Raw genomic sequence first — 13,993 nt, forward strand, 5'->3', positions numbered from 1 at the left:
TCAGCAGACAAGCAACCCTGTCAGCACATTCATTTTGGACTTCCTAGCTTTCAGAACTATGAGGAAATATATGTCTGTTCTTTATAAATTACCCAGCACAAGGTTTTTGTCACAGTAACCCAAAACTGTGAATGGACTGAGATAGTGCCATTACATGAAGTGCTATTTATTACCTTGTTATATACCAACACATCAACAGTTTCATCATACCTCACTTTAGAAATAATCACTGACAAAAATCAATGCTGTTGAAAATTCTAATAGTATTTTAAAGTTACATTTTATTTATTTGTGTGACTGTGTGTGTGTGTGGGGGGGGCAGGTCAGCATGTATGTCACCTTGTATCTGTGGAGGAAGAGTGCAATATGTAGAAGTCAGTTCTCACTTTCCATTATGTGGGTCCCTACAGGGATCTCTGTAAACACCATGGCCAAGAAGGAAGTCTGGTTCAACAAGACCCAGTAGCCAGTGTTGGTTCAAATTTTGAGAGTCTGACACTGAGTAGTTTATTTCAGGCATATTTAAGCACAGCACAATTTGTAAAAAGTTTCCTGGTGATAATTCACTCAATTCTGTGTGTACGATAAAGAGTAAGGTTTGGTTATATGAAAACTTTGTAAAGTCTGTGTGACTTCTTCCATAAAGTTGGGTTCTGTGGATTGACTGGGAATGCAGGGTCAAGGTAAACAGTGTGTGATTAAGAATCTAGAAGAGGTCTGCGCTCCCGCTGGCCTAACGAGCAGGCACCGCCTCACATGCAGAGCGACGCCGGCGAGTTCGTGGACCTGTACGTGCCGCGGAAATGCTCCGCCAGCAACCGCATTATTGGTGCCAAGGACCACGGATCCATCCGGATGAATGTGGCCGAGGTTGGCAGGGTCACAGGCTGGTTTAATGGCCAGTTTAAAATCTATGCTATCTGTGGATGGGTGAATCAGATGACTCTATTCTCCGATTGGCTAAGGCTGATGGAATTGTCTCAAAGAACTTTTGACCAGAAGAGATCGGGGAATATTTGCTATAAATAAAAGTGAGAAAGTACCTTAAAAAAAAAAAGAGTCTAGGAGAGGATAGATTGACTAAGATAAACATCGGAGTCTGGGGGAAGCCAGATGTGGCCTGTCCATACATGGTGTAGAGGTCAGTCCTTCTGCCTTCCTGTCCTTTTATTTCTCCTCTCTGTTAGTCCCGCCTATCCTTCCTGCCTAGCCACAGCCGATCAGGTTTTATTTATTAACCAATCAGAACAACTTGACATACAGACCATCCCCCAGCACAGCCAAGTGCAGACCATCTCAAACACCTGCACTCAGGCCCATGGTCCTAATCATCCTCTATACGGACCTGCTGGGTAATGCCACAAAGAACCCAAGAAGGGCTCCCACAGGACATGCAGAACATCCCACAGCACCAACCTGCTTGCAGTGTGCTCTCAGAGGCCAAGAGAGATGCTGGAACTGGAATTTTAGTTGTTTGTGAACTGCTTCATATGGGTTCTGGGAATCAAACCCAGGTCTTCCATAAGAGCAGAACACATCCTTAACTGTTTCATATCTCCAGCCCCTTTAAATGATGCTTTAACATTGGGAGTTTTGAGGTGCTGGGGCTTAAACACAAGGCCTTGACCATGGGAGACAGGTGTTCAACTACTGAACCACATTACCAGTGTTTTGTGTTTCTTTCCTCTCAAAGTGACAGCCCTTCTTTGTTGGACTTTCCCTTCTGTGTCTATCTTGTGGACTGCCAGGAAAGGTCTCAGGCCTCAGGAATTCATGGGCTATAATTTTAGAATCTTGCAGTAGGAAGTGAGATCACTTGATTTTGAAAGATTTGCTACTATTTTAGACAGGGAAGATAATAAAATTGAGTAGATAAAGATAATTCAAGGTTTATGACCTGAACAAGAACCTAAGAGAACAAGCAGTTGGTGTGGTGGGAAGAACAGGGTAGAAGAATATCAGGAACGGGATAACAGTATCCAGATCCAGTTTTTGAAAAAGTCTTTTGTGATTCAATTATTAAAGGCAGTAATACTATCTACCATGAATTTAAATTAACAAAACAAAACATGGAAACAGTGATTTAAATCTTGGCTTTAAGAATTTGGAATTTGATTGCTGATATATGCATGGGTAGTCAGCCTTTAAAATGAGCCTCAGTTAATCCACATGTTCTTTCTCTTGGAATGTGGGATGAAATTTTGCACTTACTTCTAATAAATACAGTGCATGGTAGGATTTTACTCTTGAGACTAGTCTAGAAAGACTGTGGCTCAGGTCTGGGGTGCTTTCTTTGGCTCCCACTTATTACCTTCATGGTGAAGAACCCCCATGGTTACCCTAGAGTAAAGGTTGGAGGCAGACTCCCTATCTTAGTGGGAGCTATAAGCTATTAGGCAAAAAGTAGACTCATAAAGGCAACGATTAAGGTTGTCAAGAAATTGATCCCAATGCACAAAGTAACAAAGAAGGCTGACAAGCTCTTGTAAGTGCAAGGTCACCTACTTGCCAAGTAGGAGTCAAGTTAATGAACTCCAGCCCCAAAAGTCTCTTGAGAGGAAGCATCTTTGGAGACCTTGAGCCAAGGAGTATGTGGAAGGTCTAGGCCTGTGTTCAAAGCAGGCTGTGAGGCTGAGGAGAACGCATTCACAGCACGCAGAAGGCCCTGGGTTTGAAAGGCCATGGTAATAATCTAAGGACAGTTGGTGGGATCCATGGGATGATGAGAGACAAGAGCCAGGGCATATTCGATGGTAGGACTCATGATACAGTCACTTTTATACTAGGTTTAGAAAGAACATAGTGTGCGTAAAATCAGCTTGTTGATGGTGTTCTGAAACAGTATTGTGGGCAGGTATCCAGTGTCAGGTCCTGAGAACATTTCTTTTTTTGTGTGTGTGTGTCACTGGATGCTTTATCTATGTACACTTTGTATTTAAACACTTCATTTCCCTTTCAGAATGAGCATGCTATGCTAAATTTGTTGATGAGCCACTTTCATTTTGTAGAATAAATTAAAACAAATAAACAATGGATATCAGGTTTACAAACAAAGCAGACACTTGCTTTTGTGTATATTATAAACAGTCAAGCCTTTAAAAATAACTATTATATATACTTCCTGGCTGAGGAAATAGTCTAGCCAGTAAAGTGAGTTCCTTGCAAGCATGAGGGCCCATGTTCCATCCCCAGAACTCATAGGAAAAGCTGGGCCTGATGATGCACATGTAATTCCAGTGCTGGGGAAGCGGGGATGGGAAGATCCCTGGGGCTGACAGCCAGCTTAGTTTTATTGGAGATCCCCAGGCCAGTGAGAGACCCTACAGACAACACCACCAGCAGCAGCAGAATCTAACAAAAAGCCCTTGGGGCCATTACTTACAGAAGAGGAGGTGGCATTCAGGCCAAGAACAGCCTTGCAGGCTGTGCTAGGAAGATTTGCCCAGACCCTGTGGTTCCAGAGGAATTAGTTCTCAATTCTCAGAATTTTACCTGAGGAGTTATAGATTATGAGTACATTAGAGATAATAGTGAGATGGACTAGTAAGTATCCCTCAAATACCTTAACTGGAAGACAGGAATGCGTTCATCATTTAAAACTTGCTGATATGCAGGGGAGAGAGCTATAGATTGAGCAGACAAAAGCATACAGAAACTCAACATAACAGAGCAGATAGAATTTCATTGCTAGCTCCTCTTTAGCAGGATTCCTACTTGTCTCAAAATTTCCTTGGAGTTAGATGGGCCTGCTATTCTTGATTCTTGTATTCAGATTAAAAAAAAAAAAGAAAGAAAGAAAGAAAGCAAACAAGCCCTGTTCTGTGCTTTATTGGATGTTTGGATACTTGTAAGTGGAAAGCTATATTTAATCAGAATGCTGGATTCATACTGAAGTAATCGCCTAGCTAATTACTCTCTTGGGAAAATGGTCTCAGATTAATCATTATAAATAATAGGAGACTAGATAAACTTAACTGTTGTTTCACAGTTCACGTCTCAAAGAAGGCAAAGGAAGCTACTATTTTTATGGTTTTTAGATTCCCTCAATTTCTAGATACTACAGCTATGTCCTCATTGTATTTTCCAGCTGGAAAGGGAAGGAGGGAAAGAAAGAAGGAAAGAAGAAAGGAAAGAAGGAAGGAAGAAAAGAAGGAAGAAGAAGAAAGAAAGAAAGAAAGAAAGAAACAAAGAAAGAAAGAAAGAAAGAAAGAAAGCCTCCCTCATTCATTCCTATACTCTCAAATTTATAACCATGTCCAGGGTAATTCACCCATAAGCCAACCAGAAACAGCAGTGGAAGAGATAGACCCATCTGTTGGAATGATTTCTTAACTGCAGAAAACGTTTTCTTTTCTTTAAAAGCAAGGCTGTAAAAATCTATATAAATTTCAGTTCACAGAGCATGAAACTCTAATTTTTCCACCTCTCAAGCACTTTGAGTAAATGATTTTTTTTTGCATATGTGGGATGTCAAAAAAAATCAACAAAATTGTGTGAAGGGAGTGTGAGAGATTGATTTTCGACCACATGAAAGTCTTGAGAGTAACAGCACAAAAGGTTCTTCAAGGAAATTAGCACCCACAAGAATTCTATTTTGCTTGGTACTATAATCTGTATCTTCCATTGATATATTTTTTTTCTGTTTGATATAGCAGTGCATTGAGCAGGAAGGCTGAGAAGCCTCATGGTAGTGACACTGTTGGCAGCCTGTAGGTAGGCTGGGGGTGACATGGTAACTGTTCTGCAGATAGTCTGGGGGTGACACTATGGGCACCATGCAGATAGTCTGGGGGTGACACTATGGGCGCCATGCAGATAGTCTGGGGTGGCACTATGGACGCCATGCAGATAGTCTGGGGGTGACACTATGGGAGCCATGCAGATGGGCTGGGGGTGACACTATGGACGCCATGCAGATAGTCTGGGGTGGCACTATGGACGCCATGCAGATAGTCTGGGGGTGACACTATGGGCGCCATGCAGATGGGCTGGGGTGACACTATGGACGCCATGCAGATGGGCTGGGGTGACACTATTGATCCCAGCTGTTACTCTCTGGCCTAGTCTTCCTGATTTTGTGGTATGACAAAGAAAGGGGATGTACTGGTCAGGCCTTTGTGTTTCTGTCACCAAATACCTGATGGAAACAACCGAATCAAGGCTTTATTTTGGCTCATAGTTTTGGAGCAATCAGTCCATTATGGTGGGGGGAGGTGGGGACAGAGCAAACCAGTTCCTGCCTGGACATTTAGAAAACAGAGAAGGTGAGAAAAAAAGAGAGAAAGGGAGAGTCAGGGAAGGGAGGAAGAAAGGAACCAGGGAGAAGACTTCCTTCAGTTAGCTCTGACCCCTCCTGAAGGAGCATGAACTCCCACCCCCAGGACCCCTAGATGATGACAGCATCAAACATGTAAATCTGTGTGTCACCATCCATGCTTAAACCAAAGCGAGGGCTTCCACTCATAGGCAGAACTGAAGGGCCATGCACGTCCCTGGTGGTGGGCGTGGTCCATGGAGGAGGATGTTATCAGCATCATGTTCTCACCAAGCAGCTTCCCGTCTTGCTTCTGCTTTCTTTCATCCACTCATTCATCCAGAATTTTAGTTACTTAGCAGCTTGGCAGATCAGCTTGTGTGGGTGGAATTAACGACCATCCGAGGAGGCCTGGTTTTTCTTTCCCCATGTGGCAAAAGGATAATTATGTTAGTATCATGAATTGGACTTTAGAAACATCCCTGCACACTTGCTTTAAACACTTGCCTTAAAGCAAATCATGGGGTCCATGAAGATTTGAACATATACGGCCCCGCCCCCGTGTGTGTGTGTGTGTGTGTGTGTGTGTGTGTGTGTGTGTGTGTGTGTAATAGAAATTAGAATCCTCTCTTACAAAATTTAGGTAATTGACACAGAATGGGAAACCAGAAAAAATTCTGCCAAACCCCACACCAGTATCAGTTCTTGCCCAAACTTCAGTTATGAAGAATGTTGTTTTTCTTTGTCCCTTTCCTCTTTTCTAATGGATTACTCCAGGCTTATGTACAGCACAGCTGATATTATTTTTACTCCGGTACAAAAATAGGCTTATGTATGGACATGCCTGGAACTATTTGTATTTCAATAGTAATTTAGATGTGGGACTATATTTTACTTTATTATTTATTTTTGAGACTAGAATGAGGCTCAGGTTGGCTTCACACTTCCTATTCTCTGGCAGCAGCCTCTCAAGTGTCAGTACTGGGATTACAGGAGTGAACTACCACATCTGTAAAAGTATTTCTTTTGTTTAAAGAAATTCAAGAATAAATAATTGTATTGGGAAGCCATTTTGGCGATGTGGGTCTATTTCAAATGTTGTATGTGACTTCTTGACTTAGTCATAAGATTGGCATTTCCTGTATCTCTCACCCTTCAAATGGACTCAATTTCCTTTCTGTTTGAAGTGGAGCCAACCCCTGGGATCCCAGGATGATTTGTATCTTCCTTGAAGCAGCATTTGATAAGAGCTATTTAATGAAAAACATTTCTAAATTAGTACAGAATATATGATTTGTCATAGATCTAAAAATAGTGGCAGAGACATGTTACCAGAATGTCTTCAAGGAGGAAATGATTGACTGTAATTAGAAAACAGACTGTGTACCGTACCCTCAATCATCATGAACCTTATAGAAAAGGAATCTTCTATCAGTACATAATTACACATGGCACCCACACACCTGCTATTCCATTTATAGACCCTTTTGTCTTCAAAAGAATTTCTGGATAGAAAACAATATTTGTTTTAACACGAGGTAGTGGGAGATATAGTCCTTTAGCTGGTCCTGGCTTCTCTTCAAATGCTTCTGCACAGAGTTGGTTTCTGTTAACAGTGCCTCAGCCTACATTCATGTCACCAGGGCCTCTCTCATAGGCAACTTTATGTCCTTAGCCATTCTGTGCTTTATTAGTTGATATCTTTAGTTTGGGGCATAGTAGCTAGGAATCATACTCAAAAAATGTCTCTTGAAGCCTGAATATGTTTATGTGTGTCAAGAGAAATCAAACAAAATTGTGTGCATGAAAGAATGTGAAAGGAGAAGAATGGGCAAGAGATTCATGAAAAATAAATTTTACCGATATTAAAAAAAAAAAAAAGACATGGGTAGGGATCAACAGTTAAGAGCACTGGCTGTAATGATTTAAAAAAGAAAGGTGAAATGGGTGCCTTCAGGCAGGTCCTGCCAAGGTGTGCCACTAAGCAAACAGGTCATGCACAAAAGAGTGAGTGCAAGAGGTTTATTGGAGGAGTGGGGAGGGAGAGAGAGAAAGAGCAAAAGGCCTTGTTGGTGTGGGGATATGAGAGAGGCAGACAGACAGACAGACAGACAGACAGAGAGAACAGGGAAGAGGAGCAAGAGAGGCAAGAAGCGTAAGAGAAGGACAAGAGAGATAAGAGGAGGACCTGTGCCTGGCGGACACTTTTAAGAGGTGCACGTGTCCCGTAGCTGAGGGTGGAAAGGCACCTGGCGACAGGTGATGACATAGTGGCCTCTGTGGCTGAGGCAGGCTGCTGCCGCCGCCATGGGAACTAACATTGGCTCCTCTTGTAGAGGACCTGGGTTCGGTTTCCAGCATCCGCATGGTGGCTCAAAACTGTCTGTAGCTTCAGTTCTGGAGGATCCAATGACCTCTTCTGGCCCCTGTGTACACTGCATGGACACACTGTCCATAAATACATGCAGGAAAACACTTACCCATAAACTAAAGAAACCTCTCCTTTTTAAAAAATGTGTGTCCATTATTGCCTGAAGTCTTTGAATGGAAGAATCTCAAATTTCTCAAATACGTTGATATTGCTGAGTAAACTATGAATAGGGAATTAATTAGAATTAATTAATTAATTAGATTTGTAAAGATAGATTATTCTTTCTTCATTTACTTATATACTATATCCTTATGCACATGATTTATTGACTTGGTTATAACATAGTGAACTGCAAAGTATGCATCATATTGCATCTGGTTTGTTCCACACGATACCAGTCTAGTAAGGCCTTCATAGCAATGGAAAACTTGGCTTGTCTTCTGAGACACCAATGTTATTTAGAATAAAAGATGCCACAGAGCTGGACTAGACACTTAGAGAAGGGACTGAGAGTGTGTGCTGAGAGGGATGTGCCCGTGAGCAGCCTCCTCTCTCAGCACAGTTCTTCTGGGGAGTCTGGTTCCTTGGTGGCCACTGGGCTGATTAAAGCATGGACGATCACAGGAACAGCAGAACTGCAGGACCTGGAGCCCAGCTGACTCTCCTCACCTCAGCTGTCAATGTAAACTGCCTGTAGGCGCACTGGCAATGTCATCTGAGTATTTCTCGTAGATCCTTATCCTAGCTTCTATAGGAGAGGCTGTTGCAGAAAGAAGGCTTGAAATAATTACATTAGGAAAGCACACACATGTGAAGCATGTGATGAGGACTGTGGGGCTCCAAGTCAAGATGCCACACGAGGAATGGATGTGACAGCATGATCTAGGCTGTCCTCCTGAATCTCTATCAGTGTGTATTCATCATATATATGTGTGTATGTATGTATGTATGTATGTATATATATGAATATGTTTGTATGTATACATACGTATGTGTGTATATATGTATACATATGAATATGTATGTATGTATACATACGTATGTGTGTATATATGTATATATCTCTTATCTCTCTTTTTCTTTATCACAGTCTATGACAAATTTTTGTTTTCAAACCTTAAATGTCTGCAGTGTTAATTGTTTTATAACTGATTGAATCTCCTGACACTTTACATTGAAGTAACTTTAAAAAATCTAATATGCATTTATATACCACTTTAAAAGCTAAGAGATCTTTACAAATTCTTTTTATTAAATTGTTCATTAAGCTAATTATTTAATTTACATGGTGTTTTACCTCATGTATTTATGTACACCACATGTGTGCCTGGTACCTGAGGAGAGCAGAAGAAAGTGTTGGATCATCTGGAGCTGGAGTTACAGTCCCCATGTGAGTGCTGAGTCTGGCTGCTCTTGCTGCCAGTGCTCATCACCACTGAACAGCTCCTTCACATTTCATTTTTAAACAATCTCAACAGCAGATACTCTGCAGTATTGGGTGAATTAGATGGAATCACCAAAAAAAAAAAAAAAAAAAAAAAAAAAAAAAAAAAAAAAAAAAAACTGTGCCAAATTCATGGCTCACCACCCAGGACCCTGAGCATTTTACTGATGGCAGCTGGCTCCCAGAGAGAGACGCCTCCCTTCACTTCCAGTGTCACTGGGATTGCAGAGACCCAGTTGTATTGACCACTGGAGCCACCAGGTCCTTGCAGCAGACATCTTGAAGAGGTCCTTAACAGCTGGCAGGCTAGTATATTTCAGATGGATTATTATATGAGCAGTGGAAACCTTCTATAGACAGCTGGATTCCATGTGTCTTACTTTAAGAAAATGAACCAGAAAGTTCTGGCTATTTTCTGAAATTCTGTGTATGTTAGTTAGACACCTGACAGTATTTATTGACACCCTGCTTTTCCTTCTTTCATATTTCCATTTGCTGGGTTGTGGAAGAGCATGGCAGGTATGCTGTTCTTTAGCTAATACTTGCATGATCCATAGTCATGGATCAGTGGATGTAAAATTAGGTGGCTCATTCTGTGTATATGTTTGGAACTCAGGAAACTGTGGTAATTGGTGAACTGATACCACTTCTTGGAGATGCTGGTACATAAGCTGTATTTTGGTAGAAGGAAGGAGAATAGACTATGTATGTATGTGGTGAGTTCATCATCAGGAGCCTGCCTGGTAGTGAGCAGAACATGGGGAGCCAGGCAGAAGAGAGCACTAGCTGGAAGATTCATCGCTTGTTGAGTGAGCATGGAGGCAAATGATTTTAATCGATGAGATTGCGTCTGACCATGAAGGCTTGACCCCAGGTGGAGAGACTCAGGCTTGCTAGGACAAGTGGAAAAGAAGACACTGTGTTGGAAACCATGCAAAAAACAGAGTGGCAGATGGAACGGTGCTGAGAAACCAAGTAGAAAGCACTGTTAACAGCCAAGGTGCTGGGCGTCGTAAACAGCCATCCATCATGCTCCTCACCAACTGTGCCCTTTGATTTCACAATGATTTATTTATTATACCACCCCCCTTGTTACCTAAAACATAGCACTTCAATTTCACATGCCATCTGTGAGCTAGAAATGGCCATAATTAACTACCACAAGTGTTCTGAAAAGGTGTTGTGCTCAAAACAGCTGATCACACTTGTCAGAGTGCTCTTTACGTAAGGACCATGACATTCATTATGAGAAGGGCTGCATTTTGTCATATCTTTACTGGACCGTGCTTCTTACATGGACCATAGAACTAGAAAGTTGTGACTCTCTAATTAAACATCGTTAGGTTTAATGTTTTGACTAATCCTCACTTAGGAACGAAAACAGTAGTCCCATCAAAAATAAGTTTCCTGAAGACATGTACCTATAGTTGTATTAGGACACAAGTCTGTACTCTAAAATACCTGCTGAACATAAGAAAATATCAAGGGGTGTGGGAGATGTCTCAGCGGTTAAGAATACTGGCCGATCTTGTAGAGAACTCAAGTTCAATTCCTATCAGCCATATCTGGAATTACAGTTCCAAGGACACTGAAGTGACTTCCGCTGGCCTCTGTGCAGGCAAAACATCCATATGGATAAAATGAAGAAGTAAAAATGTAAATGGAATAGATTGGTTAGGGCATTTCTTCCATTCATGGTCTGACTTGGCCTGGAAGTGCAACTTTTTGGTTGTGCCACTGCTCATGTGTGACCTATGCTCCTATAACCCAATAAACTTACTCATTTTACTAAGCTAGACTTGATAGAATCTTCCTATCTTAGTCTGTACAGAGACGCCATGACCATGGCAACTCTTATAAAGGAATGTATTTAATTGGGGCTGACTTCCAAGTTCAGAGGTCTAGTCCATTGTCATCATGGCAAGGAGCATGGTGACATGCAGGCAGACATGGTGCTGGAGAGTAGCTGAGAGTTCTATACCCTGATCCACAGGCAGCAGGAAGAGCGAGAGAAACACTGGGCCTGGCTTGAGCACTTGAAAACCCAAAGCCCACCCCAGTGACACACCTCCTCCAAGGCCACACCTACTCCAACAAGGCCACACCTCCTAATCCCTGTCAACTAGCAACACTCCCTGATGACCAAGTATTTAAATATTTGAGCCACCTTCCCACGCTTCACTGGGATGGGTCTATACAGCGTTCTTGATTCCCCTCATAACTTTAAGGGAAACTGATGCAATGTTCAGATCCCTTGATGTTCTGCAGATGAAGGAGCAGGATGTCCTCAAATTCCTTGCTGAAGAATCCGACTTGGGTGGCACCAACCTTGACTTTCAGATGGAGCAGTATACCTACAGAAGGAAAAGTGATGGTACCTACATCATAAATCTGGAGAGCACCTGGAAGAAGATGTTGCTTACAACTCAGGCTATTGTTGCCATTGAGAACCCTGCTGATGTCAGCGTCTCCTCCTCCAGGGTGTTCCTGGCCAGCGAGCTGTTCTTTAGGTTGCTTCTCTCACTGGATCCATTCCAGTTGTTGGCCATTTCACTCCTGGGACCTTCATTCAAGTAGCTTTCAGGGAGCCACAGCTTCTAGTGGTGATTGATCCCAGGGCTGACCACCAGTCTCTCACAGAGGCATCTTACGTCAATCTGCCCACCATTGCTCTGTGTGACACAGACTCTTCTCTGCGCTATTTAGATGTTGTCATCCCATGCAACAAGGGAGCTCACTCAGTGGGTCTGATGTGATGGATGCTGGCCTGGGAAGTACTCCACATGCATGGCACTATCTCTTGTGAGCATGAATCTTAAAAGGTCTTATTAATAAAAACAAACTTGGAGCCAGGCATTGGGGTGAATGCTGAAAGATCAGAGAAGCAGAACAAACCATAGCTAACCTCACCTCGATAACTTCCCAGCTGATCCTGTTTCCTCAAACTGGAAGCCTCGGAGTACTCATCCGAATGGATCTCAGCTGAACTGCTGCTAAAAGCTTAAAAGCTTAAAGGGCTCTAGTTCCTGGTTTTCATGCCTTATATATGTTTCTGCTTCCTGCCATCACTTCCTCTAATTAAAGGTGTGTGCCGCCATGCCTGGCTCAGTTTCCAGTGTGGCCTTGAAATCACAGAGATCCGGATGGATCTCTGCCTCCAGAATGCTATGATTAAAGGTGTGTGAGGCACCATTTTCTGGCCTCTAATGTCTATCTAGTGGCTGTTCTGTTATCTGATCCCAGATAAGTTCATTAGGGTGCACAATATATTGGGGGACACAATATCACCACATACCCGAGATTAACTTCTATAGAGACCTAGAGGAAATTGAGAAGGAGGAGCAGGCTGCTGCCAAGAAGGTTGTGACCAAGGAGGAATTTTACGTTGAACAGACTGCATCATCTCCTGAGTCAACTCCTGCTCAGCCAAAGGGAGCAGACTGGTCTGAGGGTGTGCGGGTGCCCTCTGTACCCAGCCAGCAGTTCCCTACTGAAGATTGGAGTGCCCAGCCAGCCATTGAGGAGTGGACAGCAGCTCCCACAACACAGGCCACCAAGTGGGTTGGAGTCACCACTGAGTGGTCCTGAGCTCCTCTGCAGATAACTGAGCAAAGGGGAAAAGGTAGAAGGAAAAATAAAGTTCCTACAAGCTGTCTCTTGAGGTCTTTACTCCAGAAAAAAATATATTATATATGAAATATATGATAAATTTGAGCCTAAGGGGGCAATTGCTATTTAAACCACCATACTTCCTTTTGTTTGTAGGCTCCTTGTCTTTTGGGAGGAGATGTTTCTTCTACATCTCTTGAGGAGAGTCAGGCAATAGTTCCCATCTTCACTCCCCATGATCTAGCCCTGGGGCTACTCATCTGTTCACTATGAATACATCTCGAGTTCTCCCAGGATGCTCTTAACTCCCAGGTAATTCATACACTGATTCATGGCTTGCCATGATGGAGCTGGGCATTTTTGTTAAAGCTGTTCATGTTGTCATTGCTTCAGTCAAGTGGTCCACATCATTACGTAAATGTTGGCTTGCATTGCTATTTATGACATCTTCAGGAAGTCTGAACACAATGACTCACCATTGAAATGAAAAGCCATAGAGGGGGATACAGACATAAAGTTGATCTTGACAGAATAAGACATTTTATTTGTTAGATGTAGGCAGACATTTTCAGGTAGGGATGGCTTCATGCTCTTTCCTTAACTGGTTTTTAAGTAATTGATAAATTAAAACATTAAAGGGTTGCAGTTATCCTCTCAGGCTATTGAGAATCAAAGCAACTTTCGAGATTACCAGGAGATTCATTCTTGAAGTGATCAGATACATCTCAAAAGTGTCTAGAACTCGCATGATACATGGGTTCCTTAGTCATTCTGGTATTCCCTTATAACATTTCAGCATTTCAGCATGAGCTCTGCTGTTAGTCATCATTTTCCTTGAAAGGAAAGGGTGAACATCTATTAACATTTTGGAAGGAATATCTTATTCATCTTTTTAAAATTAAGCTTAAAGTTAAGCTTTAAATTAAGCTGGGAGGCAACCTTCTGGTGATATCATAAACATCAAGTGATCCTGGCAGGGCTTATCTTAGTATGTGCTGGCCATTGGAATTAGTTTACTAACACACAGTAAGTTGCTTTCATTAGCGGTTGCTCTCTGGGTGGAGGGAGGGGCAGGTATGAGTGCACAGGATGCTTAAGGTATGGGCATAAAAGGGCATATGAATGAGAGGGTTGATGAGGACTTTCTGTAGCAAAGACACCCCAAAATTTGGTGGCTTAAGAAAGAGAGGCTTGTTTTTCCTTTGTATATGTAAATAAGGTGACTGTCTAGAATTTTGAGGTTGTATTAGTTATGGGTCTCTAGTGGAACCAGAACACTGTGTAAGGGATCATAAGGGGATGCATTAGATTTGTG

The 13,993-nt window shown here is 42.3% G+C and overlaps 2 pseudogenes; both read left to right on the forward strand.

The window, feature by feature from the left end:
- The first annotated feature begins 754 nt into the window (after positions 1–754).
- On the forward strand, positions 755–1,042 carry LOC114701934 (annotated as a pseudogene).
- Positions 1,043–11,310: 10,268 nt separating this feature from the next.
- Positions 11,311–12,657, forward strand: LOC114701936 (annotated as a pseudogene).
- The last annotated feature ends 1,336 nt before the right edge of the window (positions 12,658–13,993 follow it).

Source organism: Peromyscus leucopus, chromosome 6 (genome assembly GCF_004664715.2).
Source record: "Peromyscus leucopus breed LL Stock chromosome 6, UCI_PerLeu_2.1, whole genome shotgun sequence".
Lineage (NCBI taxonomy): Eukaryota > Metazoa > Chordata > Mammalia > Rodentia > Cricetidae > Peromyscus > Peromyscus leucopus.